Source organism: Lissotriton vulgaris, chromosome 2_1, assembly GCF_964263255.1.
Source record: "Lissotriton vulgaris chromosome 2_1, aLisVul1.2, whole genome shotgun sequence".
Taxonomy (NCBI): Eukaryota; Metazoa; Chordata; class Amphibia; order Caudata; family Salamandridae; genus Lissotriton; species Lissotriton vulgaris.
Genome location: NC_141687.1, coordinates 1,095,554,159 through 1,095,571,190, shown reverse-complemented (window position 1 = coordinate 1,095,571,190; position 17,032 = coordinate 1,095,554,159). Strand labels below are relative to the sequence as shown.

At 46.9% G+C, this 17,032-nt stretch overlaps 1 protein-coding gene and 1 pseudogene across 5 annotated transcripts in view; both read right to left on the bottom strand.

The window, feature by feature from the left end:
• The window catches only part of ARHGEF12 (Rho guanine nucleotide exchange factor 12), an 888,740-nt gene that overhangs the window by 568,954 nt on the left and 302,754 nt on the right, over window positions 1–17,032 (bottom strand). The gene's annotated exons all lie outside the window — the stretch shown is intronic.
• LOC147731647 (uncharacterized) lies at window positions 4,236–15,863 on the bottom strand (annotated as a pseudogene). The gene is made up of 3 exons (XR_015308665.1): window positions 13,609–15,863; window positions 4,835–5,212; window positions 4,236–4,741 (listed from the first exon to the last, which is right to left on the bottom strand). The product of XR_015308665.1 is annotated as an uncharacterized LOC147731647 (transcript).

Sequence of the window (17,032 nt, the reverse complement as noted above, 5' to 3'; positions counted from 1 at the left end):
CTATTGTTTAAAGAGGTCTAGCACAACAAATGAAAGACCGTATTATCCCAGGTGGAATAAAGGGAAGGAAAATGCTACTTACCAGTATGCATCGGTTCTTGGCATGTAGAGCTGCAGAGTTACACACTGTGCATAGATCAACACCTAGTGTTGGGCCCGGATGTTTGCAGTTGTTTTTTGACCTGAAAAGTCTTTGGAAGTCACGAGATAGGTGACTCCTCCTTTGGACAATAGTGTGCATGGGCATCAGCTCCATTCTTAGATTGTTTTACTCCAGCAGGGAAATGATGGAGTTTTGTAAGAAACAGGAAGGATGCTCATGTAAGCTGTATCTAATTAAGATAATACTGGAACAAATAAAGGTAGCCGGGGAGGCGGGTGGGCATGTGTAACTCTGCAGCTCTACATGCCAAGAACAGATGAATACTGGTAAGTAGCATTTTCTTTTCGAGGCATATGAGCTGCAGATTACAAACTGTGCATAGATGGTATAGCAGTACCCACTCTTAGCGGCGACCACCCGTATCTGTTGCAGTAGTTTGAAACAGTGTTTTAAGTACAGCCGGGCCCACAGTAGCTTGTTGTTTAGTTTGCACATCTACACAATAGTGTTTTGTGAATGTGTGCGGTGTAGACCATGTAGCTGCTTTGCAAATGTAATCTAAGGGAATGTTCCCTAAAAATGCAATTGAAGCCCCTATATTTCTAGTAGAATGGGCTTTAGGAGGAACAGATAACATACGTTTAGCTTTGTGGTAGCAAATTTGTATACATTTGACAATCCAACTAGCTAGCTCAGATTTTGATATGGGGTTGCCTTTGTGTGGTGGTGAGAAAGACACAAAAAGCTGATTAGTTTTACTAAAGGGTTGTGTTCTTTCAATGTAGTAAAGCAATGCTCTTTTGACATCTAAGGTATGAAGAGCTCTTTCTGCGACTGTGGCTGCGAGAAGAATACGGGCAGCTCTACAGATTGATTGAGATGGAAGGGCAAAATGACTTTTGGAAGGAATTTAGGATTGGTACGGAGAACAACCTTATTATGATGCATTTGCAGAAAAGGTTCTTGAATGGTCAATGCTTGTAGCTCACTAACTCTTCTTAGAGAAGTAATAGCTACTTTCCAAGTTAAGAATTGCAGTTCACTTTTATGTAAAGGTTCAAAGGGGGGTCCAATTAACCGTGTGAGAACAATGTTTAAATTCCACACAGGTAAAGGTGGTGTTCTGGGAGGAATTATTCTTTTGAAGCCCTCCATAAAAGCTTTAATGGCAGGTACTCTAAAAAGTGATAGATGTCTATTTTGTAGGTATGCTGCAATGGCAGCAAGATGCAGTCTAATAGATGTTTACGCTAAGTTACATCCTTGGAGGTGTAGTAAGTATCCTATGATGTGTTGAACAGACACATCTAGAGGATTGATGTCGTTGTTATGGCAGTATATCACAAAAGTTTCCACTTGGCTGCATAACATGCTCTAGTGGTGGGACGTCTAGCTTCTTTAATAACATTCATACAGTCAGTAGAAAGGTTAAGATAACCGAACTCTAAGACCTCAGGAGCAAGATCGCTAGGTTGAGCTTAGCTGGGTCTGGGTGTCTTATCTCTCCATGGTTCTGGGTTAGGAAGCGTGGAGAGAGGTATAGCTTTTGGTGTGGTACCACAGAAATTTGCAGCAGTGTGGTGTACCACGGTTGTCTGGCCCAAGTTGGAGCAACTAGAATGACAGTGAGGGAATGTTGCTTAAGTTTGCGTACCACTAATGGAAGCAGTGGGAGAGGTGGAAAAGCGTACGCAAATTTGACAGGCCAGTTCATCCATATCGCATTGCCTTTGGACAGCGGGTGTGGATACCTGGCATCGAAGCTTGGGCATTTGGCGTTTTCGTGGGTGGCGAAGAGGTCTATCTGAGGTTGTCCCACATCTGAAAGAACGGTTGAAGAACTTGTGGATGAAGTTCCCACTCGTGGATCTGTTGTGTCTGACGGCTTAACAGATCGGCTAATGTGTTTTGTACTCCTGGAACATGTTGTGCTAAGAGGAAGTTGTTGAGAGGCATAGCCCATCTCCATATCTGCTGTGGTAACAGAGAGTTGCAGAGAGTGTGTCCCTCCTTGTTTGTTTATGTAGTACATGGCTGTCATGTTGTCTGTGCAAACTAAGATATGTGCTTTTGGAATGCTTTTAGGGCTAGAAAAATGGCTAGTAACTCCAGGTGGTTGATGTGGAGTAACTTTTGTTGCGGTGTACACCTGCCCTGCATGGTGTGCTGCAGGAGGTGGGCTCCCCAGCCGGAGAGCGATGCGTCTGCTGTCATAACTATTTGAAGAACTGGCTCTAGGAACGGTCGGCCCTTGGAAAGGTTTTTGGTGTTCCATCATTGCAGAGAGCGGTGAGTTCAACCGTTTACCAACACTAGGTCTGTTAATTGACCTTGAGCCTGGTTCCATTGTCGTGCTAAGCACTCTTGAAGAGGACGCATCTATAGACTTGCATGAGGCACTATGAATATGCAAGAGGTCATCATTCCTATGAGTTGCCTGAACACTCGAGCTGGAAGAGAGTGTTGCGGTTGGAATTTTGTTAGAAGAGCTTGCATATTTGCTATCCTGGCAGGTGAGGAAATAGCTAGCCCTGTTGAGGAGTTTATTGTGGCACGGAGATATTTTGTACGTCGGACGGTTGCAGGTGGGACTTGGTGTGGTTTACTGTCAACCCCAAGTTGTGGAGTAATTGGATGGTGGTGTTAGTGTGTTGTACACACTGACTGTATGAGCTGGCTTTTATGAGCCGATCGTTGAGATATGGGAAGACGTGAATGTGCTGTCTTCTTAAGTGTGCAGCTACTACTGCTAGGCACTTGGTAAATACTCTTGGTGCTGTTGTGACTCCGAATGGGAGTACCTTGAATTGATGGTGCTGACCGTCTAGTACAAATCTGAGATACTTTCTGTGAGTTGTGTGAATGGGAATGTGGAAATAGGCGTCCTTGAGATCTATAGTGGCAAGAAAGTCATTTTGTAAAATGAGAGGAAGGACCTGTTGGAGTGTGACCATATGGAAGTGGTCTGAATGTATGTACAGGTTTAGTGGTCGGAGGTCTAGAATAGGCCTTAGAGAGCCGTCCTTTTTTGGGATAAGAAATTACAGGAAGTAAACTCCCTTGTTTTGTTGATGCAGTGGATCTGGTTCTATTGCGCTTTTTTGTAGGACGGATATTACCTCCTGCCTGAGCAGTAGCAAATGTTCTTGTGACATTAGACGCTGTTTGGGTGGTATGTTGGGGGGGGGGGGGGGTAGAGGTTAGTTCGAGACAGTAACCTGCTTGAATTATTTTTCGCACCCACTTGTCTGATGTGATGTTGGTCCAAACAGGAAGGAATTGTTGTAGTCTTCCCCCAACTGGAGTGGAATGTGGTGGGGGAATTGGAGGGAAGTCATTGGGCAGGGGTGGAGGCAGAGTGGGAGTTGTTAGTTTTGCCTCTGCCTTTATTGTTGTTACCCCTGTAACCCCCTCTTTGATAGCCATTATTGTAGGTGGTTTGTGGAGCGTCTTTGTAAAAAGTAGAGGGACTATCTAAGGAGTAGCCTCTAGTGGTGCTTCTATAGGATGAGCGACGAAAAGAACGTCTGGGAGCTTGCGACTGCAAGGCTCCCATAGATTTAGCTGTGTGCGTATCCTTTTTCATTTTTTCAAGGGATATGTCCAAATTAGGCCCAAATAAGTGTTGCTCATCGAAGGGTTGATTGACTTTGGCACTTTGGACTTCAGGTTTGAAACCTGAAATGCATAGCCAGGCATTCCTACGCAAAAGGACATTAGTATTAATTGCCCTTGAAGCGGTATTTGCTGCATCTATGGTACAACAAATAGAGGTATTGGTGAAGGTTTTACCCTCTGTATAAGTTCATTGGCCCTATTCTTGTACTTGTCAGGAAGGTGCTGCATTATGGATTCTAACTCGTCATAATGTGTGTGCCCTGTCGTACCTTGCTAATAATGCTGGAGTATTAGCAATACGCCAAATGTTTGCTGCTTGTGACGCCGTTCGCTTGCCTGAGGTGTCTAGGAGTTTAGACTCTTTATCTGGTGGGGGAGCCTCGCCTGATGTTTGGGAATTGGCTCTTTTGCGTGCATTGGAGACTACAAGGGAGTCTAGTGGTGCAAGCCCTTTAATGTAGGCTGGGTCTGAGGGGGCAGCCTTATATTTCTTCTCAATTTGGGGGTTGAGGATTCAAGCCCTAACTGGATCTTTGAACACCTCTGACGCATGCTTAATAACCCCTTTAAGCATAGGTAAAATCGAGGTGGACCTTTGTGTTGTATCAATGGTATCCATAAGGAAGTCTTCGTCTACTGGGTCAGTATGTAGGTCAACTCCATGATATTGGGCAGCTCTATGGACAAGTTGGTTAAATCCCATAGTGTCCTCTGGTGGGGAAGGCCTGGAGGGGTATATGTCATCTTGTGGGATGTTAGGGATGTCTGGGGTACTATAATCATCCCAAGGGTCAGGTGAGCCAGGAGGACTAGGATTATCTAGTGGTTCATTATCTGCACCATTCCCTGTGTCATCAGAGGTGTTATCCCAGTCATCATCATCTTGTAATGGAGTAGGAGATGATGTAGGGGAGTGATGTGGCAGGGGAGGAGGTGGTGGAGGAGGAGGAGGAGAAAGTATTCTTAGGGGAGAAGTCGCAATGTCCTTCTTCTTAGGATGAGGAGCCGGATCAGGTGTCTCTAATGGTAATTTTTTTAGAACTAAGAGTCAATCGACCAGTTTTGGGATATTTAACCAGTGTCTTTTGTGTAGGATCTGTATGGAATAGTTACTCTGTGCGAGGTAGATCCTTTGGCGCTGAGGTTTTTGGTTCCGTAGGCTTTTTAGGCACTGAACCGGTAGCATCTTTGGTTCAGAAACATGTTCTTTTGTAGTGTCTTTGTCCGGTGGGCCGTTTGTCTTTTTCTGCTCCAAAGCTTTTTTCGGCTCTGGTGGATTTTTCGGCTCCGAAGCATGGGAGTCTGGTGCTTTCGGTGGCAATTTCTTGCTCGGCTCAGAGTGTGGTTTTGGTGCCGAGGAGCAGGTGCCAGTCTTAGGCACCGAGTGCTTAGATGTGGAAGCAGCTGGCTTGGAGGTGGAAGATGGCTTCTTTTTCTGTGCCGGTAGGTGTGTGCCAGCACCGGGGTTAGGCTGACTCGAACCCGAGTCGCCTGAAGGGAAGCGGGGCATGGAAAGCAGTCTCTCGTGTGCACCCGGGCCCGAAGGCGAGGGTGTGACCAAAGCCTTTTTGGAGGGTGTCGAGGAAGGGTCGGGGTCGACATGTGTACTTACGATTCTCTGTGCCGGAAAGATGTCCTTGACGTCTGAGTCGTCGGCCTCTGAGTCGCTGTTGTTGCTCCTGCTCTGGCCTGTCGACGCCCTCTTGGAAAATGTTGTCCGGGATCGAAGATGACGAGCGAGACATGGTTCTTCGAGCTCGTCAATCCCGAATCCTCTTCTTGTAGTGGAAGGAGGCACAAGCGGAACAGTCTCTGGCCTCGTGCTCCGGTGAGAGGCAAAGGATGCACACCTCATGTAGATCAATGTGGGGAAACTTCGACCCACATTGAGGACACTTCTTAAATGGCGTCCTTTCCATGAGCCAGAGAGTAAGGCCCAGGTAGGCACGAAGGCCTTCGTCGACGACCGGAATTGAAGACTTTGAGTAATGAAGAGTTGCGTCAATGGGAAGCGTGATCGAGACAATACCGTTGAACTGGGTGAGGATTGCGCGCCAAAGGAAAATCGGTTCCAAACCGGAGCGCAGGAAACACATCTGAGCCCGATGGCGGAAAAAACAATCTAAGGATGGAGCCGATGGCAATGCGCACTATTGTCCAAAGGAGGAGTCACCTATCAGTTGACTTCCAAAGACTTTTCAGGACAAAAAACTGCAAGCATCCAGGCCCATATATGGCGATATATGCACAGTGTGTAATCTGCAGCTCAAAAGCCTCGAACATAGGTCCTCTCATGCAAAGTCAGTTTTGTTTCAAATAAGAAAATGTGCTTCCCATACTGCTTTCACTTGCAATGTTAAGGGGGAGTGGAGACTAGATTATTTCGTTGTTTATACATCCACCTTAACTAATTTGCACCACCATCACAAATGTAATTTCTCCACAAGATAGGTTCAGGGATCTGAATGCTTGTTACAAAGAGCTGTGTCCTATTTAATTTAATTTGTGCAAATTTCTGTGTGGCCTACTCAACAGACTGCCATCATCTGAAACTAATAAATCAAACAGTATAACCATTAGCGGAAACACCTTTTTTGCCAGTGTGTCAAGGCAGTAGGTTTGCATCAGGAAGCTCTTTGTAAATACTATGTTGCATCATGAGTGCTGGAAGACTGCAAAACCTGTATAAACGAGCATTGGCAAAGCCAACAGGTCTAGCTGTTTAATTTATTTGAGCTGTGAACAAGAAGTTGTGGTGTCACTGGGACTTGATTGGGGTTCTCCAGGTTCAAAGGCCAGAGCTTTGCACATAACAAATAACATGGCAATACTGATCTCGTTATCTGCAGATCAGTGGCCATTTAACCCACAAAAGTCCAGTACAAAATATGAATGAAATTTCCCCACTAACACTGCAAGTGAAGAGAGAGTTCGAAGTACAATTTCTTATCCTAAAGGAAACGGAATGTGATAAAGTAAGTGTATTACAGGCGAGCAGTTCCCCTAATGTGATAACGAGTGATTGATCTGAGAAGAAACAAACACTCATGTGCAAGGTCCCCTTGCTGTCATGCCTTAAACACAAACTCAGTTAAATTAAAATTGTTTAAAAAAGATAAAAACAGTAAGGATGTGGCCGAGATGCAGGACAATGGGGAAAGCTAAATAAGCAACCAGATACAGAGAATGAGAGGGTGGATGCACAGCAATGGGAGGGAGGGGTAACAAGCACACATAGACAAAGGGAAGAAGCAGATGACAGAGCCAGCAATGAAAGATACACTCTGTGGAGTGGCTCAACAAAAAGAAAACAATAGCTCCCAAAAGTGCGAGCAGTGTAAGGAATCAAGTACTTGGGCCATGCTCTAGAAGATGTTCACCTGCGAGAAGAGGAAACTGCTGACTGCATCAAGAGTGGCTGTGAAGTTTAAGTAATTGGAGAGCTCTAAGCCCACCAAGGGTAAACAAAATGTCTCGAAGAGACGGTGCATGCACTGTCTGTGCAAGACCTAAATAACTATACACATCTTTATTACAGTGTAATACTGGCGCCAGAATCTGTCATTAGTAAGAAAATTACTTCACTATTTTAAAATGATAAATTATTACATTTTAGTTGTGATGTCAGTTAGGTCTGAACAGATACTTTTTTTGGAAAACCCATAAATATGCATGGATTTACCAAGAATAATGTCAGCAAACCACAAATATTTGCAGGTACTGAATGCTACACAAATCTGTACAGAATTTCGGCAGCCAGATCACCACATTTTGGCTAATTCTTGGTGCCTTGAAGGGGAGGACAGTGCTCCACAGAGTAGTGTGCATTTCTTTTCAATGTTCTGTGAAGTGGGAAATACCGAAAGAACAGTAGGCACTATTTTGAAAGCACAGTGGGCAGTTAAATGGTCTTTTGGAGTTATATAGGCCACAGAGTCTTGTAGACTTTATTAAAAAAACATTTTATTACAACCTAAAGGGGGGGGGGGGGGAGAGAACTAGCAGGGTGAATGTTTTTTGCAGTTTTTTTTCTCATTAGCCACCAATCTCACTTCAAATCACACCCTAGATGTCTGTACTCACACTCAGCAAGCTGAGGAACATAGGCTGTTGGAAGTGGAGACCCGCCTACTGGTACCAGAGCAACTTGGGGATCAATGAAGAAACCAACTGAGATACCTCTTCTGCCAAGCTCTAGGAGCTAGGTGACTTTCGTCGTAGAACTACCAGAAATCTGGCAATACCCGACTTAGCCCGGAGAGTGTTAGCGGCATAATCACAGGACTTAGGGAAGACAAAAAAACTCCTCAGCCCGTCATCTCATAGCCCCATCTAAGTTGCAGAAGATTCCAAAATGCTCTCTTCTTTTTATTGCCTGATCTGGCAAGATCAAACTTAGAAACTGCCAAACCCAAAGACTGCCAATCTAGAAAAGAGGGGCGGGGTAGATTCTGTCCATCTTCTACAAATTTGCCTCCTGGCTTGGACGATAGTATAGAAAAACAAAGCTCCAGCAGGGCCAATAACTTTATCCGCAGAGCCAAATATAATTAGGGTTAAGTGGATGTTAATAGACTATACCAAGGGGCTTGTCAAAAAGTTTCCAACACTTTCCCAAAAAGGAAGCCAGGGCTGGACATTGCTTAAACATGTGGATGTCAGAAGCAGAAACCAGCCCGCATTTCCTACAACTCTCTCTGGCTCTTTGGTGATTTTTGACAGTTTATGGGGAGTGAATAGGCCCTGTGTATGTTAAACAGGTGGTTCCTTTTTAACCAGGCTGGTTTCACAACTTCATGTAAGGTCTTGTAAGAATTCTGCCATAGTTGAACACAGTCATGTGTAGGTAAGGAGCCACCCCACAGTTCCTCAGCAAGACTGAATTCGCCGTCCACTTCTTCAAGCAGGGCTTGATACCAAAAAGACTTCCTTCCTACCTGGGGGCTTGGTCACGAGCTGTCGTTCTAAAAAACTACCATAACCTGTAGCGTTCTTACAATTTCGTTGTGGGTGGGATTGAACCCAGCTTACCATTTTAAGATATTTAAATCGGGAAAGACCTACTCCAACCCTGTCCTCAAGTTGTTCCCATGACACAAGGGTGCCTCCAGGGAGCAGGTCTCCCAAAACCACCAACCCAACTTCTCTCAAAGGTATTGCCAACCTGTCCTTTAAGCACTCTGGAGCCCCTGGGGAATCCCATAGGGGAGCCAAGCTGGAAAAATAACCAAGTGCCATTGAACCCCTCAATTTGGCCCAAGTTTTAGCCACCCCCTGGAGAACCTTCAGCGTAACTTTTTTTTTAAACTTCGGAACCCCGAATTTGAACAGGAAACCCTTTGCTTACAATTTGGCACCTCTAAGCATAGCCAAAAACATCATCCCAGCACCATTGTTCACAGACATTCTCAACAACATGCCTGAATGTGAAAGTTGGAAAGCCCAGGCATACAGCTGGAGATCTGGTAAAGCTAGGCCTCCCTTTTCTCTCCTCCACCCCAGCTTTTTCCAGGCAATCCTAGGTGATTTGGACGCCCAAACAAATGAGTTAATTTCCCTCTGCAACTTATCGATAGTAGATTTTTCGAAATGAAGGGGAATGCAATTAAAAAGAAAAGTGATCTTCGGGAGTATCGACATCTTAATTAGATTGATTCTGCCTAAGATGGATAGGGGAAGTAGGACCCAAGATTTCATTAGCCTCCGACAGTCCCTTCCCACCATGGCCATGTTGGTATCGGCAATCTCAGTGATGTCTTGAAGAACATGGACTCCGAGTATCTCATTTTGGAACTAATCTGGTGCTGGTGTTGAGTCTCTTTAAGATTCCAAGTCATGGTTTCCGTCTTCGAGGCATTCATTTCATATTCGGAGACAGAACCAAACTCCTGGGCTAGACTGATGACAGCTGGAAAAGTTAACTGTAAGTTAGCAGAAAGAACTAAGATGTCGTCATGGTAAAGGGCTACCTTCCTCTCTTACTCCCCATACTTAAAAGGCTGGATATTGGGGTCATCCCTAAGCCGTTGAGCAAACGGCTCAATGTATAGCTCGAAAAGAAGAGGGGAGGGTGGGCAGCCCTGTCTGGCCCCTCTTGTGATCTTAAAGAGGTCAGTAATATTTCCGTTAACCAGGAGTCTGGCAGTTGGATTCTGATAAATCAACTGGACCATTCGGCAACATTTTCCCCCTAAATTAAACTTCCTCAGGACCTTCGACAGATAGATCCAATTCACTCTGTCGAATGCCTTGGTGGCATCCAAAGTCATGGCAGCCAATGGGAGGGAGTATGCAGAGGCAAGATCAATTGCGCTGATGAAATCATAGGTGAGGTCTGAAAGCTGCAGGTTCCTGACAAAGCCCTTCTGATCGGAGTGAAGGATATCTCCCACTACAAGGCCCAATCCTGCTGCTAAAATTGAAGTAAAAATTTTATAATCTACATTCAAAAGTGATCTAGGTCTATATGACCGGCAGCTTGATGGAGATTTCCCAGGTTTCAAACTCAGGATAATTGTAGCATCATTCCATGAATCTGGGAGCCCTAGACCGCCTCTAACACATGATTAAAAAGCAATGAAAGAGTGGGGATGATCTTATCTCCCAAAATCTTATAGATCTCCGCTGGGAGGCCGTCAGGGCCCGCTGCTTTCCCGTTCTTACAGCTTTGAATAGCTACTCTGACCTCAGTTTGGGTGAAAACCTGATCTAGATGCTGTTGTTGATCAGGCTTCAGGGAGGGAAGGGGGATGTCCCCCAGCCAACTCTGGACACGAAGGATATCCAGGATTTTGTCTTTGTGATAGATATCCTGAAAATAGGTGTGAAAAGCTGGACTAATTTCCCCATCTGAAGAGAATTACCGCTAATAATTTCTTTAATAATTTCTTTAATAGGATTCCTCACCCGGTCTACTTTGGATTTCCATGCAAGGAGCTTGCCTGCACCCTCCCCATACTCAAAATGGGAAATTTTACTGGCCTCCCATCTACGAATAAGCCTGGAGTGCAAGATATTCTCTAACTGTCCCTTTAAGCTGTCCCACTTAGCTTTCCGTTTTTGCTGGATTTTAGGGGAGGCTTGGTTAATTAATTCGGCCTCTGCATACTTTAGCTTTCCTTCCATAGATAGTACCTCTTCTTTATAGCTTTTACTTCTAAAGCATGTCCTGCTGGTGATTTGGCTACGCACAAAAGCTTTTAGAGAGTCCCATACATTAGCCATAGGAGTTGACCCTAAATTCATTTCCAGAAACCATTCGGTTTCTTGTAGTAAAAAGGACTTCTCCTCTTTCTCAAAGAGTAAGGAACGGTCAAACAACCATGTCCAGGTAGGACCAGATAATGGACATTCTAGACACAAAAGGATATCGGAGTGATCTGAGAGATGGTTGGCTAGGTATGACATTTTGTTGACTCTGTCTCTTAGCAAGTTACTTATCAGCACATAATCTATTCTGGATTGGCGGTGATATTTGTAATTTCGAAACAATACGCCTGGCTGCTGACCTGATCTTTCCCTCCATATATCTACGAAAGCTATTGCCTCGAATAGGAAATCCAGAGATCTTGAAGGGACCATGGCTCTTCTATTTGGAGTCTTGTCTATTGCAGGGTTCAAGACTATGTTTAAGTCTCCGGCTAGGATTATCGGTTCAGGAAAATCTAATAGATGAGAAAAAATAGTCTCAAGACAGGAGGGGTCACCATGGTTAGGACCATAATAACCGACCAGGGTAAACAGAGTCTCCCTTATCATAACTTTAATGATAACCCATCTGCTACCAGTTGCTGTAAGTTGAGTCAACCAGTTGCTGTAAGTTGTGCACTTTGGATGATTTCTTAAATATAATTAGGACTCCTCTGATATTTGCTGTCTGACTAGTGCATACGTATGGGCCCACCCATCCTTTATTTTTAAAGAGAGAGACTGTCTCTTCTTTAAGAAGATGTGCTTCCTGAAGAATAATAACGAATAGTTTCTTACCTGTCGGTGTAGTTTTGCAGCTTGATGATCTTTCTGGATCCACTATGCTGTGCAAATTCCGCAGTCTTGTGGTTGGGTCCGGATTCGTAGTCTTTTCTTTTTTTTTTTTTTCGTCGCCCAGGTGGGCGTCGGCGTCACCCCTCCTTGGGTGTATTTCCGGTGACGTCGGCATGGGCGCCATCTTCGGATTCTTTTTTTCCGTGTTTCTTTCGTCTCCGAAGTGATGGCAATGTTCTATGTAGGTGAAACTTCTTTTAACCGCTTTGTATATAAAATCATTTCTGCTTTTTTCTTTTTTTTTTTTTTTTTTTTTTTGACCACCTCTTTCCTCTCCAGCCTCATCTTTCTGGCGGAGGTGGGTGGGTTCGCTAGTGAATCAGAAAGATCATCAAGCTGCAAAACTACACCGACAGGTAAGAAACTATTCGTTTTGCAGCGTGAATCTTTCTGGATTCACTATGCTGTGCATAGATTTTGTAGCGGTTTCTCATTTCTGTGGCGGCTGGGTGGAAGATGAGCTTTGGTTCTTGAATATGTGCTGGAGCACCCTTTGTCCGACTTGTGCTTCTCTGTTCATCTGAACATCAACACAGTAGTGCTTCGTGAATGTGTGCACTGAAGCCCATGTTGCCGCCAGGCATATGTCTTGTATGGGTGTATTAGCCAGGAAGGCTATTGTCGCACCTTTTTTCCTAGTGGAGTGGGCACGTGGCCCCTCTGCTAGTTCTTGCCCTGCCCGTTTGTGGCAGAGTTGGATTGTTTGCGCGATCCATCGTGCAATAGTGTTCTTGGTTACTGCCTTTCCCATGAAACTGTTGGCGAATGACACGAAGAACTGCTTTGTCTTCCTGTGTCCTTTTGTCCTCTCGATATAGTGCATGACCGCCCTTCTGGCGTCTAGGGTGTGAAGAGCTCGCTCTGCGCTATTTGTTGGTTTTTGGAAAAAACTCGGTATCTGTATGGACTGGTTCATATGGAATTTGGACACCACCTTTTGCAAGTAGTGTGGGTCAGTCCTCATCACAACCCTGTCATTGTGTATTTGTATGTATGGTTCCTGCAGTGTTAGCGCTTGAAGCTCGCTCACTCGGCGTAGGGACGTTATTGCAACCAAGAAAGCTGTCTTCATGGTCAGCATTTCTAGTGAGGCCTTGTGGAGTGTTCAAAAGGCTCCTTCATGAGTTCCGTCAGGACTATGTTCAAGTTCCATGTCGGTGGTGGCACCCGCTTGGGTGGTGCGATGCTCTTCGCTCCTTCCAGGAATCTCTTCACAACCTGTGACGTGAAGAAACTCCTGCCCATCTCACCCCTTGTATAGGCGACTATCGCTGCCAAGTGTACTCTTAAGGAGGACGAGCTGAGTTTTTTCTCCAGTAAGTGCGTGAGGTATTTTAGCACTGTGGAGTCCTTCTTCATTTTATTGTGAAGTCTTTCCTTCCTGCACCATATTGTGAATCTCTTCCACTTTGCCACGTAGCACATCCGTGTGCTGGGCCTTCGTGCCTCCCGAAGGACCCTGAGGGTGCTCTCCGGCAGCCTCAAGTGTGCGAATTCTATGTCCTCAGGAGCCACGCCACTAGGCTCAGGCTCTCTGGCTCTGGGTGCAGTACCTCTCCGTTGTGCATGGAGAGCAGGTCTTTTCTTCTGCCGAATCTGTGGGGTGCACTCTGTGCCATCTCCATGATCTGAGAGTACCATGTCTGTCTGGCCCACTGTGGTGCGACCAGCATCAGGGTCATGTTGCTCGCTCTGCACTTGCTCAGTACTCTGTGTAACAGTGGTATCAGGGGAAAAGCGTAAGCAAATGTCCCGCACCAATCTATCCATAGGGCATTCCCAAGGGACCCTTCTTCGGGTTGTCTGGATGCGAAGCTTCGGCATTTGGCATTCTGGCGTGTTGCAAACAGGTCCACTGAAGGTGTTCCCCACTTGTTGAACAACCACTTCGTCTCCTGAGCATTGAGCTCCCACTCGTGGGATGCCGATGTCTGTCTGCTCCGCCAGTCTGCCTGAATGTTCTCCTTCCCCGGTAGGTGTATCGCCAGTAGGTCTATCCTGAGGGGGATGGCCCATCTCCATATCTCCTGCGCCATTGTTGAAAGCATTGTGGACTGTGTTCCACCCTGCTTGTTGATGTAGAACATCGCTGTGGTGTTGTCTGTCTGCAGCAACACCCTCTGCTTGTACAGTCTTGTTTGGAAGGCTTTCAATGCAAGGAAGATTGTTTTCAATTCTAGATAATTGATGTGCTGTGTCGCATCTGCTGGTGTCCACAGACCCCTCACTTTGAGCTCTTCCATGTGAGCGCCCCATCCCATCAGGGATGCGTCTGTGGTGATGGTCACTGTTGGTGTTGGGGGTGTAAGAGGTTTTCCCTTTGCTATGTTCTCGATGGTCCACCATGCCATTTCCTTCTGCACTGCGTGCGTCACAACCACTAGATCCTCCCAACTTCCTGAAGCTTGTGACCATTGTTCCTGGAGCCATTCTTTGATGGGTCTCATGTGAAGGCGTACGTTTGGTACCAAGTGGATGCATGATGCCATCATCCCCAAGATCGTGCTCGCAGTCCTCACTGTCTGAGCTTGTCCCTTCCGGTAGAGGCGAGTTTCCCTCACCAGGGCCCCTGCTCTCTTGTTGCTGGGGAACACTCTGCCCTGTAGGGTGTTGCTCTGTGCCCCCAGGAAGATCTTTACTTGTTCCGGCTCCATTGATGATTTTTTCCAATGGATGGAGAACCCCAAGTTTATCAGCGTGCTCGTCACTGCATGTGCGTCTTTCTTGCATTTCTGGTACGAGTTTGCTTTCACTAGCCAGTCGTCCAGGTAAGGATATACGTGTATTCCCTGCCTTCGTAGGTGCGCTGCGACTGCCGCGAGGCACTTTGTGAATACCCTCGGTGCTGATTTTAGACCGAAGGCTAGTGTTGTGAACTGGTAGTGGCTGTCTCCGACCGTGAACCTGAGCATATGTTTGTGCGTTACGTTCATTGGTATGTGCAGGTAGGCGTCCTTGAGGTCTATCGTGACCATGAAGTCCCCAATCTGCAATTGCGGTAGCACCTCCTGCAGGGGTGTCATTTTGAATTTTTGTGTTCTTATTAATGTGTTCAGGAACCTGAGGTCCAGAATGGGTCTCATCGACCTTTGGCACGAGGAAATACGTTGAGTATATTCCCTTGTTTCTTTCTTTGAAGGGAACCCGTTATATGGCCTCCTTCTGTAGGAGCTCTCTTGCTTCTTCCTGAAGCCGCTGTAGCTGTTCGTTTGCTAGTGGCTTTCGCTTTGGTCTCCTGCTTGTTGGCCTCCCTTCCAATTCTAAGCAGTATCCGAATTGGATGATGTTTAGAATCCATTTGTCTGATGTGATCTCTCTCCATTCCTGGAGGTAGAATCCTAATCTTCCACCCACTGGTGTTACGTGGTGGAAGTTGTCCATTGTGTCCTGACCCCTTTGTACGTGCTGCCCCCTGGGATCCTTTCTGTGGGCGGGCACACGGGTGTCTCTGAAGTCATTTAGAGGCGGGCTGCTGGCCCCCTCTTTTATGCTGTCCTCGTCCATTTCCTCTCCCTCGAAAGGACGGGCCCCTTGACTGGTACTGCCAGGACTGCTTCTGTTGACTCGGTTGCACCTGCGAGTCAGCCTGGTGCGTCTGTTGGAAAGCCTGGTGTGAAGTACCTGGCTGGTTTCCACCTCTTCCGCCGGGCCTCCGTGAATGGGTGCCCCTTTTGTTGCCTCTGAACTGCAAAGCTCCCATGGATCGTGCAGTTTCATTATCTTTCTTTAGTTGACTGAGTTTGTCGTCAACTGTTGTCCCGAACAGCGTCTCGCCGTTGAACGGAGTGTTCAAGATGCTGTGTTGCACTTCAGGCTTGAAGCCCGAGATTCTGAGCCATGCGTGTCTTCTTTCCATGAGACCCATCATCATGAGCCTGCTGGAGGTGTCTGCTCCATCCAGGGCCGTCTTGAGGCAACAATTTGCTGCATTCTTCCTGTCTTCCACCAGTTTCTCGGCCTTCTACCTGGCCTCCTGGGGTAGGTCTTTCACGAGTTTTCCTAGCTCCTCCATGATCTGGTACATGTGCCTGTTTATGAGGGCATTGGAATTAGCCATGCGCCATTGGGTTGCGGCATTCCGTTCGATCCTTCTGCCCACTAAGTCCATCCTTTTGCTCTCCTTATCAGGAGGAGGTCCAGAAGTAGTGGCCACGTTAGCCCTCTTCCTTGCTGTGGCCGTGATGATGGAGTTAGCTGAGACCACGCCTCAAATGTAGGCTGGGTCCTTCGATGAATGTTTGTACTTCTTTTCGGTTCTGGGAGTGACTGCCTTGCATGTTGCGGGCTCCCTGAATGCTTCCATCCCCTGCGACAGGACGCTGACGAGCATCGGTAGATACTGGCTCCTTATTTGCGTGGGGAGTAATGTCTCGAGGAGAAAGTCCGCTTTCTGCTTCTCCTCGTCGAGCTTGAGCTTGAAAGCTGCTGCCGCAGACCTTATCACCGAGTTGTAAGCCCCGATGTCGTCCGGCGGCGATGGCCTCGAGGGGTATGTGTCGACCGCCTGTTCCGGGCTCTCGGTGTCGACATCCAGGTAATCCTCCTCCTGCGGGTCAGAGGTGGCTGACTCGGCGTCCAACCTGCTGTCCTCTTCCTCCTCATAGCTGTAAGCCTTGTAGGGATTCTCGTCCTCTTCCTGGTCGTCGACCATTTCGGCGCCAGGCTCATGTTCCTCGACGTGTTAGTCTTCCTCCTCGACCAGTTCCTGCATGGGTGGCTTGGTCTTGTGGGGAATCGTGAAGGCTCTCATCTTGGCGTCAAAATCCTTTTTCCGCTGCAAGATGTTTTCCATTTCGGCTTCTAGTTGCCGTTTTTTCTTTTCCATCTCAGCCGCGTTGTCCGCGCCGGATTGTTCGGCCACTCTCTTCGGCGCCTGGCTCGGCTGTGAGATTTTCGGCGTCGAGGACTTGGACGTCGAACTGGGTTTCGGGTCCCTGTACGGCGTCGAGGCTTTAGGGTCTTTCTCCCTCGACGTCGATTGGTCCTTTTCGGGGACGATCTTCGACGACTTCTGCTGCTCAACAGCTCTCGGCGCCAGGGACTCCTTCTCAGAGGATCCGCTGGGCCTGTGGGTAGCTGCGGACGCCAGGTGTGTCTGCGTCGGCGCTTTCGGGGTCTTGCCCTCGTTTTTTCGAGACTCGGAGTCTCTCGTGCTCTTGGGGAACGATGAGTCTCCTACCTTATCAGATGTCTTCGTGTAATCGGTCTCTACGACCGTGTAGCTGTCGTCTTCGGCGGCAGCGTTGTCCTCTTCCTCCGAGGACATCC